We start from the raw sequence: 19,164 nt of genomic DNA on the forward strand, positions 1-19,164 counted from the left end.
TGCCCCATCCCTGGAGGGGTTCCAGGCCAGGTTGGATGGGGCTTGGAGCAACTGGATCCAGTGGGAGGTGTCCCTGTCCATGGCACGGGGTGGAAATGGACGGGCTTTGAGGTCCCTTCTAACCCAAACCATTCCATGATTCTATAATTCTATTAAAAAAGGTGATGGCAAACACACATGGCAGGAAGGCTTAAAGAGGACAAAATCTGTGAGGCTCTGTGAGGCGGCTCCATACACGTCCATACCTGTGTAAGTCCTTGCACAGGCACAGTCTGTAACATTATTATACGCCGATAGCAACCCTCATTATCAAAGGGTCAATATCAGTCAAACGCCCAGCTAGGCCCATCCCATTCACCTAAAATAACAAGCTTTTTTCTGTGAGAAAGGCATCCGAGCACAGGATTAAGCTCACGACACACAGAAGTCTAACACAAGTCCCAACTGGCAAGGACGTGACTAATCTTACAGACTCCATAGCTTCGGCACAGCTTACCTGGCTCCACCTGCACCATTCTTCAATCCATACACACCCCACTTTCTCCAGTGCACGTTCCAGAAGCATTACCAATCCACAGGGCTGGGAGGACAGCTAATACTTTGGGTTTTTTTAAACCATTGAGGTCCTTTTGACAAATTCACTGCTGAAAACACAGTAAAACCCATCTGAGAAAGCTCTTTGCGGTGCAGAGCAGAACACCAGTGCCGCAGGTGGAGCGATTCGCATGCCAAAACACCCAACTCACCTGCCAGAGAACAGAGCTGACAGATTAGGACATGAACCCTTCGGCCAAGTGACCCTTCACTAATTCGATTAATACTGCCCGTGCCCTCAAGAGAGGGGCTAGTTCCCAGTAAAACGTACATGGATGTGGATAGCAGCACGGGAAGGAAAACCACTGCCCTGAAACCAAGGAGGCGTGTGAAGTGTTAAATGGCTCCAATCTATCTGCGCGTTGCTATTATTTCTCCTTAGTGACAAATTCACTCAAAAAAAAAAAAAAAGGCCAAAAGCTTATTAAAATGCCTATTTCAAGACATTAGCATTCAGTTTTTAATCTGTGTCCTCAAAACTCTCTCTCTCACTGTAGCTCAAGAACTGCAGAGCAAGAAGACATCTGAAGCAAAACTGGTTCTGAACCAGGCTAATATCTCAGATTTCCTTCATGCTGGTGGTTCAGTGTTCCCCCTCACATCCTGCCCTTCGTTATCTGCTGTTGGCTGACGATAATCTCTTCCAGGCTTCTCAGACGCTGACACAGGAACCTCTGTGACTGCACTGAACTACTTCCTTTCCTTCTGGAAAAGGTTTAATAACGGACAACCTTCTCCTGTGCCCTGCTTGTAAGGTATCGTTTTCTTCCTTCTTGTCTCAAATCTGCTAAAATAAGATTTTATAGAGCATCAATTCGACAAAGAAAAAACTGTGAAGTTGCTTCTGACAGCTCCCTTTCTTAAAAAGCTGATCAAAAAAGAAAGACGAAGACACTTTACCCTTGAAAAGATGAATCGATGGCCTTAGGTTCTTCACAGTTGTATTTATGAAATGCTTTTGGACACTAAATACAAGTCTCCTTAGAAATGAGGAAAGGGTTTTGCCCAAGTCATAAACTTCTTTTTCTATGACACAGATAAAAACACGCTGCACTTCTCTGCCAGATCTAAGCTCACCTCTCGCAGAGGTACAAGTCCTGTCCATTGCAAAGGGCAGCAATGCCTATGAAATAACATCATCAAACAGACTAACCTCATAGAAAGCCACACGGACACACAAACATGTGCTACTCACACTGAGGAGCGCAATAATCTCCTGTGTATTATTTGAATATTTTCTTACCCAAAATGTATTATTAACATTTGATATTATACTGTAGAAGTAAAGCACACTAGAATCATGGAATGGTTTCAGTAGGAAGGGACCTCGAAGCTCATCCAGATCCACCTCCTGCCATGGGCAGGGACACCTCCCACTGGATCTGGTTGCTTCAAGCCCCATCCAACCTGGCCTTGAACCCCTACAGGGATGGGGCAGCCACCACTGCTCTGGGCACCCTGGGCCAGGGCCTCCCCGCCCTCATCAGGAAGAATTTCTTCCTAATTTCTAATCTAAATCTTCCCCTTCTAATTTAAAGCTATTCAACCTCATCCTATCACTCCAGGCCCTTGTATCAAGTCCCTCCCCAGCTTTACTGGAGCCCCTTTCAGCACTGGAAGCTGCTCTAAGGTCTCCCCGCAGCTTTCTCCTCTCCAGGCTGAACAACCCCAACTCTCTCAGCCTGTCCTCATAGCACAGGTGCTCCAGCCCTGGGATCATCTTTGTGGCCTTCTCTGGACCCATTTCAAAAGCTCAATATCCTTCTGTTGAGGACTCCAGAACTGGACACAGGGCTCCAGGTGGGGTCTCACCAGAGCGCAGCAGAGGGGCAGAATCCCCTCCCTCCCTGCTGGTCCCACTTCTCTGGATGCAGCTCAGGACATGGTTGGTTTCTGGGCTGCGAGCACACGTTACTGGCTCATGATGAGCTTCTCCTCCCCCAGCACCCCAGGTCCTTCTCCTCACGCTGCTCCCAATCACGCCGTCCTCCAGCCTGGATTGTAACTGTGGATTGCCCCAACCCAGGCGCAGGACCTTGCACTGGGCTTTGTTGAACCTCATGAGGTGCTGAGGGGCATGGTTTAGGGATTGTTAGGAATGGTTGGACTCAATGATCCAGTGGATCCTTTCCAACCTAGTGATTCTATGAGGCTCATGACACAACACTAAAAAAGACTAAAGCAATTCCAAGATCACAGAATGTATGACTGTTTGTATTCCACATAGAAAAGACAATACACATTAAACCAAAAATGAAAGTAATGTAAAGTAAAGCAAAGCTCCCTGGTTGTAAATGAAAATGAGGCCAGCACTCCAATGTTTAACATCTCCATGAATTTCCTATATAGTATTTGATACTGTAATAAATCTCTACAACATCATTTTCCTCACTTTTATAAAAAACAATTAAGTTTGATTTTAAAATTTTGTATTTTATAACAGTGAGAAAAACAGGAGAGATTAACGTAGATAATCCAGTTGCTGAGCGTCTGTTTGTATTTCATGCAGAACAGCATTTTCACTTCGACAGATTCCCCCAACCTGAAGTCAAACAGGCAACTGACCTGGGTGTTAGTACACAAAAATCTAAATAAAAACCTGAATCCTCTCAAAGCTGGCTTTTTAACGTAGAGCAAATATTTATTAACATATTTTTCATCAAATGCTGAATCATGGGGAAAATGCACAAGTAACTCCTTGCTGGTTTGCAGAGAATTTCATTTCAGCAGATTGAACAAATCCCTTTTCCTTGCGTTTGGCAGACCTGTATTAGAGTATTTATTTTAAACAATGATGCACAGCTGTTGTAGTTTACAGAAAAACACACATTTAACTATTTTGGGACAGGTTGGGGTTTTTTTTTTTTGTTTGTTTTGTGTGTTTTTTTCTCCTGAAGTCTTAAACAGGAAAAAAAAAAGGAATGACAAATTAAGTTCATTTCTGGTAAGCGCAAAGATGTTCCCTCATAGGGAACAAGCTAAGAAGCTAACACAGAAGAGCATCAGCAATTCGAATTCAAGCTATCCAACAGAAATTACATTTAGAAATCAAGTTTCTCTCATTATAAGAAGTCTCTTCTGCCTTTTGTTCTAAATTACCACTTCTCCTTTTTTATTCTTCATTGAACTATGTAAAATCACCCCCTGTATTCCATCCAAAATCATTTTCAATGCAAACTCCAACCCTCGTTATTGCTATTATTCCACGTTCCAGTAATGCCAGGGCTGCAGCCATGATTGACAAACAGACAGAAAACACTGTCCAGAAGAGGCAGATAAAATAATTCAGTCAGCCTTTGAATTCAAAGGGATCAGAGAATAATCCTTAACATGCAGACTGTTTAATGCTCACAGAATCAACACATCTGGCTCCTACTTCTGCTCAGGTTCCTCAAAAAAAACTGGTGCCTATTTCTGTCGATCCCTATATGATTCTGTGTTGCAATATTCAAAATACAGAGGAGCGATGTTATTCAAGAGACTCCTCTCCTCACTAAGGTAGCCTGAATTTATTCTCGATGGCACAAGCCCTACTTCAGACCATTATCTCAAACTAGAAAATGCTAAATCAAATTAAATCTCCTGCTCAATAAAAACCAACTCTTCTGGCTGTATTCAAAGGAAGAATGTTTGTCCCCGAGTACGTAAGGGCCCAGAAACAGTAATCCAAAAATTTTAAAACACAATTAAAAGAAATATGAAATTTTAAAACACACAATCTTGTTTTTACGAAGTAAATTATAGAATCGTGGAATGTCCTGAATTGGGAGGGACATACAAGGATGATCGAGTCCAGCTCCTATCCCTGCACAGGACAACCCCAACAGTTACACCATAAAATACGTAATTCACAGCCTTAAAACTCTGAAGATAAAAGCTAAACCAAAGAATTTATATTCCCTACCAGAATGCATTTGCTCAAGTGTAAAGCTCACAAATGCTAAGATTTTTGGCAACACTTCTGCATTTCTGAATCATTAGGTAGTTGAACTATTTTTTGATTTCGCTTGCGTGACGTTGGATTAGAATAATCCATATAAATCAGTGGTTTCCCCTCACCAGGAATACTGCCTTTATTTCTGGTCATCTGATGTCAAAAGGATGCATAAAAACCCCCAGGGAGGTTCAGAAATAAATAACAAGAGAGACTTTGCATGGACAGCAGTGGATTAGGATTGTTTACCCAAGAGATGAGTAAGAAAGAATATCGGCAAAGTAAACAAAGTAATGGCAGGCCAGGGAAGGCACGCTGAGCGTTTCAGTCACCCTGTTCTGAATATAACAACGGGATAAAGCTAATCGGAGCACGTAGGTCTCTGTCAGAGGGAGCCGCTTGTGCTACAGGAATGGCAGAACCCTCCAAAGCTCCAACCAGGATGTGGGGTTTGCAGCCACAGACAGAACATGAGTGGGACAAAGAAGAAAAAGCTGAACTCAAGTCGTGTATTCAGTTGCCTGGAGACTTAACTCATGGAAACGTACACGGCTGGGCCAAAGTCCTTGCAGACATGGAAGCACTTCTGGTCTACAGATACCGGTTATCACCTGAGAACAGAGGTGTCCAAACACGCCTGATCATCCAGACCCTAACGACTCCAGGCTCCTCCAAGCTGGGGCAGCAACAGTGACAAGGCTATGGAATTATTTATATGCCTGATAGCATTCAGATGCCCATTTATTTCTCTTTCCAGATCATCCTACAACTCCACTGTGTAAAGACTGTGACGAAGCAGCACTTTCTAGCTGACTCTGTCTGAAAATATAAGCCAAGGGGCTTCATACCTGTGTCTTTGGTAAGGCTACCAGTTTTTTTTCCACCAGTAGCCACCACCTCCCCTTGCCATTACATCCGTTAGCTGGATCTCCTCTTGGCCACAGCAAATACTCTACGCACAGCCACGCAGCCCCTGCTCCCCAAACGTCTCCCAGTTTTTGTTACAGCCCTGTCTACCTCCACATCAACCCCAGCCTTCTCCAAAACTTCCTTTGCCTCCACCCGCTTCCCTTCCCTTCTTTCCCTGCCACTCGTCCCTCATCACACGGCTTTGCTCCTGACCACCAACCCCTCTCTCTGAAGTCTGCTGCTTCCTAACGTCTCACTGCTCGTTTCCTTCCTACTCCTGCACCACAAGGCCTCTCCAGAGGCTTTCAGTTACAATCCTCCTTTCTCTTAGAGAGCGCAGAAAACCCTCTTCCCTTAAAACAGTTGTACCTAATGCCAAATACCCCAGTGAACAGCAGGCAGGGTTGTCCACAGCAGCATCTCCCAGCTCCAGGGAACTCGCCTCTCTGGTGAAGGCAGCTTCGCCATCCTTTGTTTGCACAAACCTCAAAATATCTCTACTTGGTGATGCATTTTCTGAAGTTTCCAGTTTATTTTCAGCATTCCAAACTCCAGACGCTACTGACACACAGGGAAACACCACCAAGTTGAGAATCAATCATGATTTGTGGGACCAATGAACAGTAAGGTCTTGGGTATTTCTGTCGCAGCAAAGTAAAGTATGTGAGGAAAGCAAAAGCAAACGACAGTAGAGTCCGTGCAAACCGAGGGCAGAACAATTACAGATTGCACTGGATTAACAGAGATCAAAAAAGTTGTAAATACTTGCAAATTTTTCATGAATGTAAGAGGTTCCTATAACCTAATCCTAAATACCACCCGACTGCAGGGACCTCTCGTATGGGCCAACAGGACTTCTTCTAGACCCTATGGCAGAAAATCGATCATAGATCTGCATGGTTTGAAAAGACCTTTGAGATTGAGTCCAACTGTCCCTGTCCACTACTAAATCAGACCCCTGAGCACCTCATCTGCCTGTCTTTCGAACCCCTCCAGGGATGGGGATTCAACCACCTTCCTGGGCAGCCTCTGCCAGTGCCCGAGAACCCTTTGCGTGAAGAAATGTTTCCTGATGTCTAATCTGAACCTGCCCTGGCGCAACTTGAGGCCATTTCCTCTTGTCCTAGAAGTTGAAAGTCTCTGCACAGAGCCTACTTTCAAGACAAGAACTGGAGATGCTTTAAGATCAATTTAAGATTCCCCTGTTGTCAGCAATGAATGATCTCACGTTCAACATTACCATGAAAATTTTCATGTACCACACAAATTCTGACTACTATCAACTGAAACAGAAACTAAAAACTACTTTGTTTTTTCTCTAACAGAAGCACACAAACATTCCAGACCCACAGACACTATAAACGAACTCCAGTGCACACAAAGCATTATCATTAAGTGCAATAATAAGCAAAAGCTGAAGAGCTGCTTTGTTAAATGCAATAATATTAAAAATCAGAATGCTGTACTTCCAACGGTCCCACTATAGGATACGAGGCTCCGAAGTTGTCGCATCAAACCCATAACTTCAAGAGAAGCTGAATAAAATCAAACTTATTTTTATTCAGCACAGGTCAACATTTGCAGAAATCAGATTAACTTTTTGCATATAAAAAAAGATGCAAACAAAGGTGCTACCCAGCCCGCACATTCCTTCTCTGACAAAACAGTTATTGCTCTGGTAATTATTATCCAAGAAAAACGATGCAGCTCTTACACACAGGAATACTTTACTGGCATTAAGTATTTATTAGCTACTTTCACATAAAAAAAAAAAAGACTTAAATATTCTTATCTTTCAATTTGCTGTTTGTTAGTTAGCACCAGGGCTGTGCTGGTCACATCTGCCTCCCCACGTGTCTGCAGCTCCTCGCCAGAGAACGGCCCGAGGTAGAGAAAATGATAAAGACTGATTCAGAACTGGGAAGTTTAAGAAAAGGGAGTATGGGAAAAAGACCATGAGAACAGGAAGAGAGCTAAATATGTACGGTGATCCACCAGGAATCCACATCTCAGCCAATGAAGCAGCTGCCTAAGCCAGCTTTTCATGATTACTGCGTGGTTGGAACTGCTCATTCCCCTCATCTTTGTGAAGTCAGAACTCGGGAGAGATTCAGGTTTAGGACCTGAGCCAGCACCCAGAGAAGTATTTTACCACTAACATCAGTGACAATATTATTATTAAAAATACAGAATCATAGAATAGTTTGGGTTGGAAGGGACCTTAAAGATCATCTAGTTCCAACACCCTGTGATGGGCAGGGACACCTCCCACTGGATCAGGGACTCCAAGCCCCATCCAACCTGGCCTTGAATCCTTCCAGGGATGGGGCAGCCACAACTTCCCTGGGCAACCTGTTCCAGTGCCTCACCACTCTCATGGTGAAGAAATTCCTCCTTATGTCTAGTCTAAATCTGACACTCTCCAGTTCGCACCCTTTGCCCCTCGTCCTATCACCACAGGCCTTTGTAAGCAGTCCCTCTCCAGCTTTCTTGTAGCCCTTTCAGGTACTGGAAGCTGCTCTAAGGTCTCCTCAGAGACTTCTCCAGGCTGAACAACCCCAACTCTCTCAGCCTATCCTCAGGATGGGAGGTTATATTATTTTTACCCTCAGTGTAAAGATTGCCTATAGAGATTTTTAATAATAAAATATCATTTAATGAAATATGTTTTTCATATTTCAAAACACTAAAATCACCTTACACTGCAACACGAATCCCCCCCGAATTCCACGCCTAACACAAACCTATTTCTCAAAGAACAATAAATAACTCAGCCAGAACCTGATATAACAAAGATATAACAAAAGTAATACAACTTTCAGCCAAAACATCGACACCACCACAGTGAGTGCTGCAACTTTATAGCTGGGACGCTCGGCACAGATGGACAAGTAATTTTTAGAAATGAATCACGCTGCAAATGATTTTACTAATTTTAAAACAGAGGTGAGGAACCAGCAGACGACAGGCCAGATATGGTTTGCTCCGTTGGTTCAGCTGGCCTACAGACACGGGTGTGCTTTATTGCTTAATAACAGCGAGGCGGACTCCAAGGAAAACCATGCACGTTTTAAAGGGCTCCAACCATTCACATATTTTTACATACATAATCCTTAAAGGCCAACAGCAGCCTGAAGTTTAAAGTAGTAAATGAAATCAATGTTCTTTTAAAAATGTAAAAATGTTTTTAAAAACAAATTTCATGAGTTGTTCTCCACTAAATAAAGCTCATTCTCGCTGCCCTGGGAAGGTGAGGACAGCCCTCAAGAGCTAAAGGTAGAATCATAGAATAAAGTCGATTTGGGTTGGAAGGGACCTCAAAGCCCATCCAGTGCCACCCCTGCCATGGGCAGGGACACCTCCCACTGGATCAGGGGCTCCAAGCTCCATCCAACCTGGCCTGGAACCCCTCCAGGGATGGGGCAGCCACCACTGCTCTGGGCACCCTGGGCCAGGGCCTCCCCACCTGAACAGCAAAACATTTCTCCCTAAGATCTCATCTCAATCTCTCCTCTTTCAGCTCAAAACCATTCCCCTCATCCTATCCCTGCACTCCCTGATCAAGAGCCCCTCCCCAGCTTTCCTGGAGCTCCTTTCAGTACTGGAAGCTGCTCTACGGCCTCCTGGGAGCCTTCTCTTCTCCAGGCTGAACAACCCCAACTCTCCTCAACCTGTCCTTGTACGGGAGATGCTTCAGCCCTCAGATCATCCCTGTGGCTTCTGGACTCACTCCAACAGATCCATGTCCTTCCTGTCTTAGTAGAGATAAGCCAACAAACACTACCTGGGGTTTGGACAACGGTTGTGGCAGAAGAATTCTGACACCCGCTCTGATGGAGGAACATACTCTACAACCCTCACGTAGAGCAAAGCTTCTGCTGAAATCAATGAATGCTTTGCCTTGAAAAGACGCAGCACCAGATATAGATCCCCGTCTTCCGTAGACAGCTTCTTTCAAAGTGCAAAGCGTTTCTGAATCTGAAAGTGTAGGCAGGATTCTAAAACATGAAAAGAACAAGTGAAAAAGAATTTATTGAGAAAGAGTGTAATCGTGGGCCACCACGCTACTTTCATCCTTTCTGCAACTATTTGCAGCTGCCACAAACACGCTGATACTCAGTAAAGCGAAGGCTGCAGCTTTAACTGAAGTTTGGCTGCTATAAACAGTTCGCTGCCTGGCTCTGGCCCGTGCTCTAATGCCATCAGCAGAACAGAGATGGGAAGTATAAACAAACCTTTTAACTAGATTACAGTTTCTAAACCAGCCGAGGAACCCTTCAGCACGAACTCTTGTGTGACACAATGTTAAAGGGGGAAAACTATTTGGGGAGAGGATCCTAGAAGAGCCCAGCCTTGCCTAAGAGAGCCTGAATGGAGCCTTCTGAGGAAGACAGCCTCACGTTTTTTAAGTGGGCAAGCCTTGAGCGGTCTGATCCCTCAAGGAGATATGAAGACCCAGAAAACTTTAAAACAAACAATTGCAAGCCAGAATGATATTTTCCGAAGGCTTTTTCTCTCAATACTTCAAAATGCACCAAGAAAGGTGATCAAACTTTGAAATACCAGCAGAACTTACGGTATCATTTCACTTTCCAAATAGCCAAGCTCAAGAACAACATAACAAACCCACACTGCACCACTCATTTATACCAACACGTCTACCTCTTCAATCCGGTCCTTCCCATAACTCACTTCAGCTGAGCTTCTTCCCTGGGGACAACCACACAGAATTACAGGACGGTTTCAGTTGGAAAAAACCTTTAAGATCATCGAGTCCAACCATCGATCCAGCCCTGCTAAGTCCTCCACCAGACTATATCCCCAAGCACAACATCCACCTTTTTAAACCCCTCCAGGGATGGGGACTCCACCAGCGCCCTGAGCAGACTCTGCCAGGGCCTGAGAACCCTTTCAACAACACAACCCCCCTTTTGCCCCCAGGCCCCTAAAAGACAAAAGGAAGTTCTATCCTAAAAAAAAAAAAAATCAGATTCCTCTCTTGTTCCTTTAATCAATGACCTCATTTGTGCACTTCTGCAGCGTTTCCTTACAAAAATAGCAGATACTAAAATATTCTCTCTCTTATCTAGGGGTTCAAATGAGAAGAGGGTGGTGAGGCCCTGGCCCAGGGTGCCCAGAGCAGTGGTGGCTGCCCCATCCCTGGGGCGCAGTTCAAGGCCAGGTTGGATGGGGCTTGGAGCCCCTGATCCAGTGGGAGGTGTCCCTGCTCATGGCAGGGGGTGGGACTGGATGGGCTTTGAGGTCCCTTCCAACCCAAACCATTCCACGAGTCTATGAAGATCCAGAGAAAAACTCTTTGGGCTTCTCTTCTACACACATGTAAAATATATACAATTAAACCACAAGTAGACAGTATGCTCTCATATTAAAAAAATTAAACAGATGCATAGATCCTCATCACATCAGCCTTGAAAGTAAAAAAATGAATAGATTTTAAATATATATATATAAACTTTTAAAGCAGATTAGGAGCAAACACGGTCAAAATACAAAGCCAGTGTCAGTTGCTTGGGACTGTCAATTCTACAGCTTCATTGGTGCAAAACACATGGAATCTGTACTCATTCTAGTGGGGCTGATCATACTTATACATAAATATACCTGGATGAGTATATGTAAAAAATATAAATATAAATATAAATATATGCGGCAGACAGGTAAAAGCTTTAAGGATGAAGGCAAAACCCCAACGTCCTACACATTTTTATCAAGACTGGTTTGCCAGAGCAGACGATCCTAAATAACGCGTTGGCAATGATTTACTAGAGCTTAAAAATAAAGTCTAAAATTGGCAAATTGTAATTTAATTTACATGGTTTTGAAACATGAGGCAGTCTGAATGGAAAAATCAGGCGGTCGATATTTATGATATGTAGGCCTACCTCCTATCTGGCCAACTTCTACTTTTCTCCCAACTTAGCCTGCATTTGTTTCCTTTGGCAACGGGTTACAAGGCAACATCGCTGCAAGCCTCTCTTTATCTAAATGTTGAGAATATCACCATTTGATCCAGCAGGATTTGTTGTGCAAACAATTGACAACTGTTCTGGTTCCCTCACTCGGGAATTTTTCTTCGCAAGGCCATGCTATGGATGCTGCAAAGCAAGGGTCCGAATATTTAAGATGCTGTTTACATTTCAGATTACTCCTCCTTCAGTAAATCACCAAAATAATTCTGGATTTAATGTCATTGAAAATGTAGACTAATAAAAGAATATGAGAATATAGATTTTTTTTTTAATCCTGATCGTCGATTTTACCTCAAATAGGAATAACATAATTAACACATTGCTAATATAGGTCTTAGTTACCAGTTACAAGATAAGAATTTGTAAAATATCACTTGCTTAAAGCACTTTCTATAGAAGCAGTAAAACAAAATAAAAATGAAACCAGCATATTAAAGAATTAAACCAGAATATATGAAATCCTTTATTCTTTGATGAAGTTATTAAAAATTTCAAAATAAACTTCCAGACATTTTACCACTTCTTAAGTAAATCCAAAAAGCCTCAAACAGGATTTCACACAAATAAAACCCCAAACAACAAAGCAACAACAGCATCTCGTGCGCCTCCAGCTCCTGTATCGCGCTCTGCAACGTTCCTCAGCTCCAACCCAAAGAGCCAACGCTCCAAGCCACTCCCCGGGATTTGTTCCTCAGCCATTCCCCTGGGAAGGACAGGAGGCGATGGAGATGTTTGTGATGGGAACACCTGCCAGACCGCAGATGCACCGAGATGATCGTCTCAGTTCACAAAGGGCTATGAATAGCCGTCCCACCGGGGTGACCGATTCCTGCTGCCGTGTGCCAGCCCAACACAACAACTTGGGGGTAAAAGGCTGGAAACGCAGATTTTCAGACACATGTGGGCGCTTTTATTCTAACTTTCCAGTATTGCTTTCAAGCAAGGGGTTTTTTTTTTACACGTTAATATACTCCTGCCTCTACATCTACACATGCGTTTGTGTCTGTAGCAAGCAGAATCTATGCAAGCAGAATCATAGAATGGCTTGGTCACAGACTTCACCACTTTGTAGTTCAACTGGTTTTGACAAATTTTGCCTACTTTTAGTAAAATCTGAACTCCTTTCTTGGAAATTCATCAAAAAAAATGGTTCTGCTGTAATAAAGGACTGGGAATTAGATTAATAGAATGGTTTGGGTTGGAAGTGACCTCAAAGCCCATCCAGTCCCACCCTGTGCCATAGGTGACGCCTCCCGCTGGATGAGGGGCTCCAAGCCCCATCCAACCTGGCCTGGAACCCCTCCAGGGATGGGGCAGCCCCCACTGCTCTGGGCACCCTGGACCTCCCCACCCTCAGCATGAAGAAATTCTTCCTAATGTCCAATCTAAACCTTCTCCGCTCCGATTTAAAGTAATTCCCCCTCGTCTTATTACTCCAGGCCCTTGGAAAAAGCCCCTCCCCAGCTTTCCTGGAGCCCCTTTCAGTACTGGAAAGCCACTGAAGACAGGCGAGGAGTCAGCACTTATTAATATCTTAACTGCTGTTTTTTATCAGCATCCCCACTCAATGTTACCTCCAGTTACAAAGCCTTCATGGTGCTTTATTTTTTATCCACCTCTAACATTATTCCCGATGCAGGCCTTGGTTCCTGTGCAGGCCTGTTTGAAACATTTTGCGTAGTATTATTCCAGCTAATAGTTCCAAAAAATAATTACCAATAAAAGCCGGTGAGAGCCTGTGGTTTCAAATATTCAAGTAATTCTTAAAAAGAATAAGCAGGTCCTTAATGACATAAGAGCACTCCAAAACGTACCCTGTATCTCCCTACTGCCAAAATCAACAGTAACTTTGATACTCGCTTCCCCTGGGATAAACCAGAAACCAACATGGGGTCCTTAGCAAATAACTGAGCAAAACTATGCCCCCACACAACAGAAAGCCCTGAAGAAGGAACACAACTCCCTGCTTTTAAGAAGTTGAACAGCATTTTTGTCAAGGAAGCTCAGCCACTTTCAAAATCTCATGTCCCAAGTCGTTAATCGATGAGATTGGTCCTTTGCAAGCTGCTTTGTGCGTGCGGTCTCTTAAGCCCATAGAAAGACACAGAGACATTAGCGGGGCTCCAGATGGGCACCCACCTGGCCTCCTGCTTCCCAGAAGGAACACCCACAAGACGCGCTCGCTGCCGATTCGGGAACTAATTTCGCAGGTACAGATCGTTTTCAAGTCACATCTCTTCCACACACAAGCAATCGCAATGAATAACGGGAGGGAAAACAAAACCAACAATGACAAAACCTACTACTGACAAAATGAGTTAAACAACCCAGCTGAAAACGAAGCAGCCCACTCGGGAATGGGATGTCTACTTATGCCAAGATCTCCAGTGTCTTTTAACAAGGAGAAAAACTGATGCCTCCGCAGCCAAAGGAGAATGAAGGGTCTGCAAGTGAAGAAAAGTTAAATCATTGAACGTATTGCATCAGAAAGATCCTCTCTGAACATCCGTCTGCCCAGTCTGAATAGAAACCAACTCACTCGATGAAAGGCGAGGCAACTCCAAGAAAAGACAACTCTAAGCCTGGCCTTAACAGCTCTGCATTGGTAGGTTCCCTGCTAATTCAAACCAACCTCTGACCAGAAGTCTGAGAAGCCACCAGCCTGGAATGCAGGGAAATCATTATTCATTTTGGCTCAACAGATAAATAATTGAAAAATATGCAGCAAGTTTTCCTAAAAGCAATTAGCAATTGTAAATAACTACTTGTAACAGCAGCAAAAAGAGCTTGAAACCCCAAACTAAAACTGCAACACCCTGTCGATAACGCTCAGTCTTCCCTAACACAGGCAGAGAGATTCAACTATTCCCGCTCTCAGAAGGTGGTTGTGGCAGCAGACAGAAGCCCCAAATCGTTCTTAGACCCCTGTGGGTGAAGCGCTGCAGGAATGGCCTCAGTCTCAACTTCGAATCCCAGCCCCACCTTCCTTAGGATGGACCATCCCCATATAACGCCCTCAAGCAAACCTACAGAAACGAAGGCGTTATGTGTAACTTCATTTCCAGATTCAAAGCGAGAGAAAACTCTGAATTATTCTGCCCAGCTGTAGAATTTCGCAGGTATTTCACTGAGCAATCGTATTAAATTGAACCCTAAACCACAAAGTGTTAAACCCCCCGTAATAAATGCACCTCGCCAACTCCAGGCCCTTAGTTGCAGGAGGACACACAGCTCTGCACCCATCGGGAGCGCAATCCCGGAGCTGCTCTAGGTTTCCTGGTGCAGGTGGAAGTAGAGCTGTGGTGTCTCAGGTCGAGAAAGGAAGCATTGTCATGAAAATAACAAAACCGTGCCCTTTGTCCCTGGTCTCTTTGCTGTCCAACTCCCACCTGGAGCAAACTAACCAAAAGGAGGGCTGCACGTCTAAAGAATGGGCATCTGCTGATTTTGATGATGATTATCACTTTTTACACATGTTTAAAATCAAAGTAATCTTATTTTAACAAGCTAAGAGAAAACTAATGGCAAACTATTAGGAAGAAACTCAGCCATGGCCTCTATCTTCAATAATTCTTCACAATATTGGTCCAACTGCATTTTTCTCTCATCAAATTACAACTTGTTCCAACTCTTCCCAGCTTGATCACTAAACCCCTGCTTCGCACAAGACGCACGGGGACAAATTAGAAATGGGAGATACCAAAGGGTTTTAGGAGCACTCTTTCCAGATTAAAGCGTTTCACGAGTGCTCTTTCCAGTGTGAGGCAGGGATGACACACGCTCCATGCTCACCACCATCTAATCACAATGCCCCACTGAAATACAGACTCACGGCCTCCCGGACAGTTCAATACTCTACGGTAGTTAATAAATCAAGCGCTTAAATTGTGTTTTTAGAAATGACAGAGGATGCAATTAAGCAGACAACAGCAATTTTTATATAAATACCGTACTTACATAAAGAACTCTTATTTCAACTTGCCATTAAGGCCCAAACTCTCGCTTCTCAATTCTTGCAGCTATCTCCGATATTACCTTTAGCTGGGCACTTAGTTTGCCCCCCTTTTAACCTCTTTTAGACATTTTAAGATGTAACTTTCCATTTAATTAGTAGGAAAATAGTCAGATCAGCTGACCAGTGGTACCTGACCAAACCAACTGGCAACACCGTAAGCGTGGATGCAGACATTTCCCTAACAGGAGGAGGAAATTACTTCCAATATTTCCTACAGTCAGGCACTTCGTTTGCCCCTTTTTAATCTCTTTTAAACATTTTGACGTCTAACTTCCCTTTTAATTAGTATGAAAATATAGTCAGACCAGCCAACCAGTGCTACCGGACTGGACCAACCAGCAACTTCGCAAGCATGGATGGAGACATTTGGCCTTCCCAGCAAAAGGCCATGGAAAAAAAGATCTCAATACAGATCTATTTGAGCAAACACTGACCAAATAAAGCCAGCCACCAATGATAACCACATACAGCACCGATCCTGCCAACACCGATGTTTGGTTCAAGGGCTGTCCCTGGAAGTTCAGCTCCTGACTGGAGCTTTGTATGGCTGGGCCCTTAGCGATCGCAGGGGTTTAATAAAGTCAAATAACGGCTCAAAACCACCCAACCCCAGGACCAAGTCCCGCAGCTCCCAGCACTCTGCAGTTACTCCAGCCACTGGAGTCAGGGAAACACCAATCACCAGATTCTAGGACACGCCAAGCGCTTCAGGATGACTCGGGGCTCAGCTCTCACTGCAGCCAACTCCAACTTTTCCCATCACATCACGAAGTTGCAGATTCTCCCCCAAATCCCCAGCTGTGGGAGAGTAGAGGGGTTGCAAGAGCACCCCCAGGGATGCCCAGAGCTCCAAGGCAGAGACACAAAGTTCCCAACTGTCTTTCCAGCCACCGCATTCAGGAAAACACCAACCGCTTTGGGACAACCTGGGGCTCAGCCCTCAACTTTTCTCACTCCACAGCACACAGATCTGTGAAATCCCCTTTGCCTCTCCCTCCAAAATCTCAGATGGGAGGTGTGGGGGGGTGCAGAGTAGCAAAACCCCAGCCTGGGGGGGGTGCCCAAAGCTCCATCCAGACCGTGTGGTGCTGTCGAGGGGAGCTCCAGGAACTGGGAAGTGACAGGAGGGATGCAGAGCACTGGGACCACCCCCATCCCATGTCCCCCCAATAAACAACCTTGCTGCCCCACTGTCACCCCAACCCCCCAAGGGAACGGGGACCTCAGTCCCTCCACAGGTCACCCTCAATGTAAACCTGGCTGCCCTGCTCCCCTGACACCCCTCAAATCCCACACTCATCTCAGCTTCTTCCCCTACCTCAGTAAACAACTGGGTAGTCCTGAGCCCCTTGTGCTCAACTTGAGCCCCCTCTCAAGCTAAACAACTGAACAGCCCTGCTCCCCCCTTGACACCCTCAAACCTCTGCACTCACCTAAGGGCCTCCTCCTCGAGGTAAACAACTCACCAAGCTCTGCTCCCCTTGATCCCCCCAGCCCCACACTCACCTCAGGGCTCCCCGCAAAGTAAACAACCAGGCAGCCCCATTCCTCCACTCCCCTGACCCCCCCAAATCCCACACTCATCCCAGTCCCCCCTACCCCCAGAAGTAAACAACTGGGCAGCTCCGCTCCCCTTGATCCCCTCAAACCCTGCCCTCACCTCAGGGCTGCCCCCCAAGTTAAACAAGCTGGCAGCCCTGCAATCCCCCTCCAACCCCCTTGACCCCCGAACCCCAATACTCATGTCAGCTCCCCCCCGACTCTGTCGTAAAGAACCAGGCTGCCTCGTTTCTCCTCGCCCTCCAACCCCCAAATCCAACACTAATCCCACCCCACAGCCAAGGTATATAACTGGGCTGCCTTGACTCCCCTCCCAAGCCCTCAGAGCCCCCCAAATCCAACACTCATATCAACACCCCACCATCCCCAATAAGTAAATAACCAGCTGCTCCTCCAATCCCAAACCCTGTACTCATCTTAGGGTCCCCCCAAAGTAACCAACCGGACAGCTCAGCTCCTCCTCGACCCCCCAAACCCCACAGTCTTCTCAGCCCCCTCTCCCCCCGGTAAATCCAGGGCAGCCCCAACCCCCCTAAATCTCACAATCACCTCAGAGCCCCCCCAGGGGGGGGCGGGAGTGACCGAATACCACCCCCCCCCCATCTTGCTCCCCTCCTTCAAAAGCAAACAACTGGGCAGCCCCGTTCCCCTCAAATCCTGTACTTATCCTGTACACACTCCAAGATAAACAACCAGGCAGCTCTGCTTCCCCAAAACCCCCATGAACCCCCAGATTTCCCCCCCAAAGATAACCAACCGGGCAGCCCCGGAGCCCCCAAACCTTGTATTTGTTTCAGACCTCCCCCAAGGTAAACAACCGAGGGGCTCCATTCTCCCCCAAATCCAACACTCATCCCATCCCCCGCAAAAGTAACCAACCGGGCAGTCCCGTTCCCCCAAAAGCCTGTACTCGTCTCAGAGCCCCCCAACGTAAGCAATCGGTACGCTCCACTCCCCCCGACAGCCCCCCAAAACCAACACTCATTCCAGGCTCCAAAGAGAAACAACCGGGCAGCCCCGTTCCCCCGAACCCCGTACTCATTTCAGCCTCCCCCCTCAAGGTAAACAACCGGGCAGCTCCGCTCCCCGCGACCCCCCAGAAAGTATCCAACCGGGCAGCCCCGTAGCCCCCAAACCCCGCACTCATCTCAGGGTCCCCCCAAGGTAAACAACCAGTCAGCTCGACTCTCCCCCAAGCCCCCCACCAAATGCCACACTCATCCCCCCCCTCCCCCGAGAAGGTAACGCGCCGGGCAGCCCCGTTCCCCTCGCACTCACCTCAGGGCCCCCCGGGCTCCCGGCCGGCCCCGGAGCGGCGCAGGCGGAGCCGCACACAAAGGGTAATAAAGGGGGAGGAGGAGAAGAAGGAGGAGGAGGGGGCGCGGGGGCTGCCCGGCCGCTCCCCCGCCGGGCTCTGCTCTCCCTGCGCCAACGGGAATGGAACGAGGGGGGGGAATGAACTCCTCGGGGGGAGGAGGGGGAGGGTAAAGTCGGGGCGCCCCGCAGCGGCTGCCCCGGCCCGTTCAAGGGGTGCGAATCCCGGGCCCCGCCGGCGCCGCCGCCCCCCCCCTCATCGTCCTCGGCCGCGGCCGCTCGGGCTGCTGGGGCTCCGGCGCTGCCGGGGGAGGGCGAGGGGAGGCGGGCACCGCGCATGCGCCCCGGGGGAGCGCGGAGGGGGGCAGGGACGGCGCCTTCCCACAGCGCCGCGCGCGCCGCCGCACCCGGAAGCGCACCGAAGCGGCCGGAAGGAAGTGACGGAGGGGACGGAAGTGGGGGGGAAGGAAAGGAAAGGAGGACGAGGAGGAGGGGACGGGAACGGCGCTCGGTCACGTGATGGGCGCAGGGCCTGACGGGAGCTCGAGGGGAGCGGGAGGTCACGTGACGGGCGCGGGGCTGATGGGGCGCGCGGGGTGGGGCCAGGTCACATGACGGGCGCGGGGGCTGCGCGGGGAGAGCTCACATGATGGGTGTGGGGGCTGCTTTGAGAGGGCGGGGCGCGGTCACGTGATGGGCGCGGGGGTACTGGGAGCGTGCGGGGCGGGGCGTGCTCACGTGAGCCCCGCGGGGGCTGACGGGAACTCGCAGGGAGAGGGCGTCACGTGACAGGCGCGGGAGGGGGCGCGAGGATGAGGAGGGCCGGGAACGAGAGAGGGCAGTGCGCG

At 47.1% G+C, this 19,164-nt stretch overlaps 1 protein-coding gene across 9 annotated transcripts in view; it reads right to left on the bottom strand.

Annotated features, from left to right (window-relative positions):
- MBD5 (methyl-CpG binding domain protein 5) overlaps positions 1–18,714 on the bottom strand; it is a 140,707-nt gene extending 121,993 nt beyond the window's left edge. For 4 of the 9 annotated variants that reach the window (XR_008450457.1, XM_054070346.1, XM_054070342.1 and 1 more), the window contains exon 1: positions 18,281–18,713. The gene's annotated coding sequence lies outside the window, so the exon portion shown is untranslated. Of the gene's footprint in view, positions 1–18,280 lie in introns of all 9 variants that reach the window. The other 5 variants (XM_054070343.1, XM_054070341.1, XM_054070340.1 and 2 more) reach the window with 2 other exon arrangements.
- Between the last annotated feature and the right edge of the window lie 450 nt (positions 18,715–19,164).

Source organism: Cuculus canorus, chromosome 6, assembly GCF_017976375.1.
Source record: "Cuculus canorus isolate bCucCan1 chromosome 6, bCucCan1.pri, whole genome shotgun sequence".
In the NCBI taxonomy this organism is placed as follows: domain Eukaryota; kingdom Metazoa; phylum Chordata; class Aves; order Cuculiformes; family Cuculidae; genus Cuculus; species Cuculus canorus.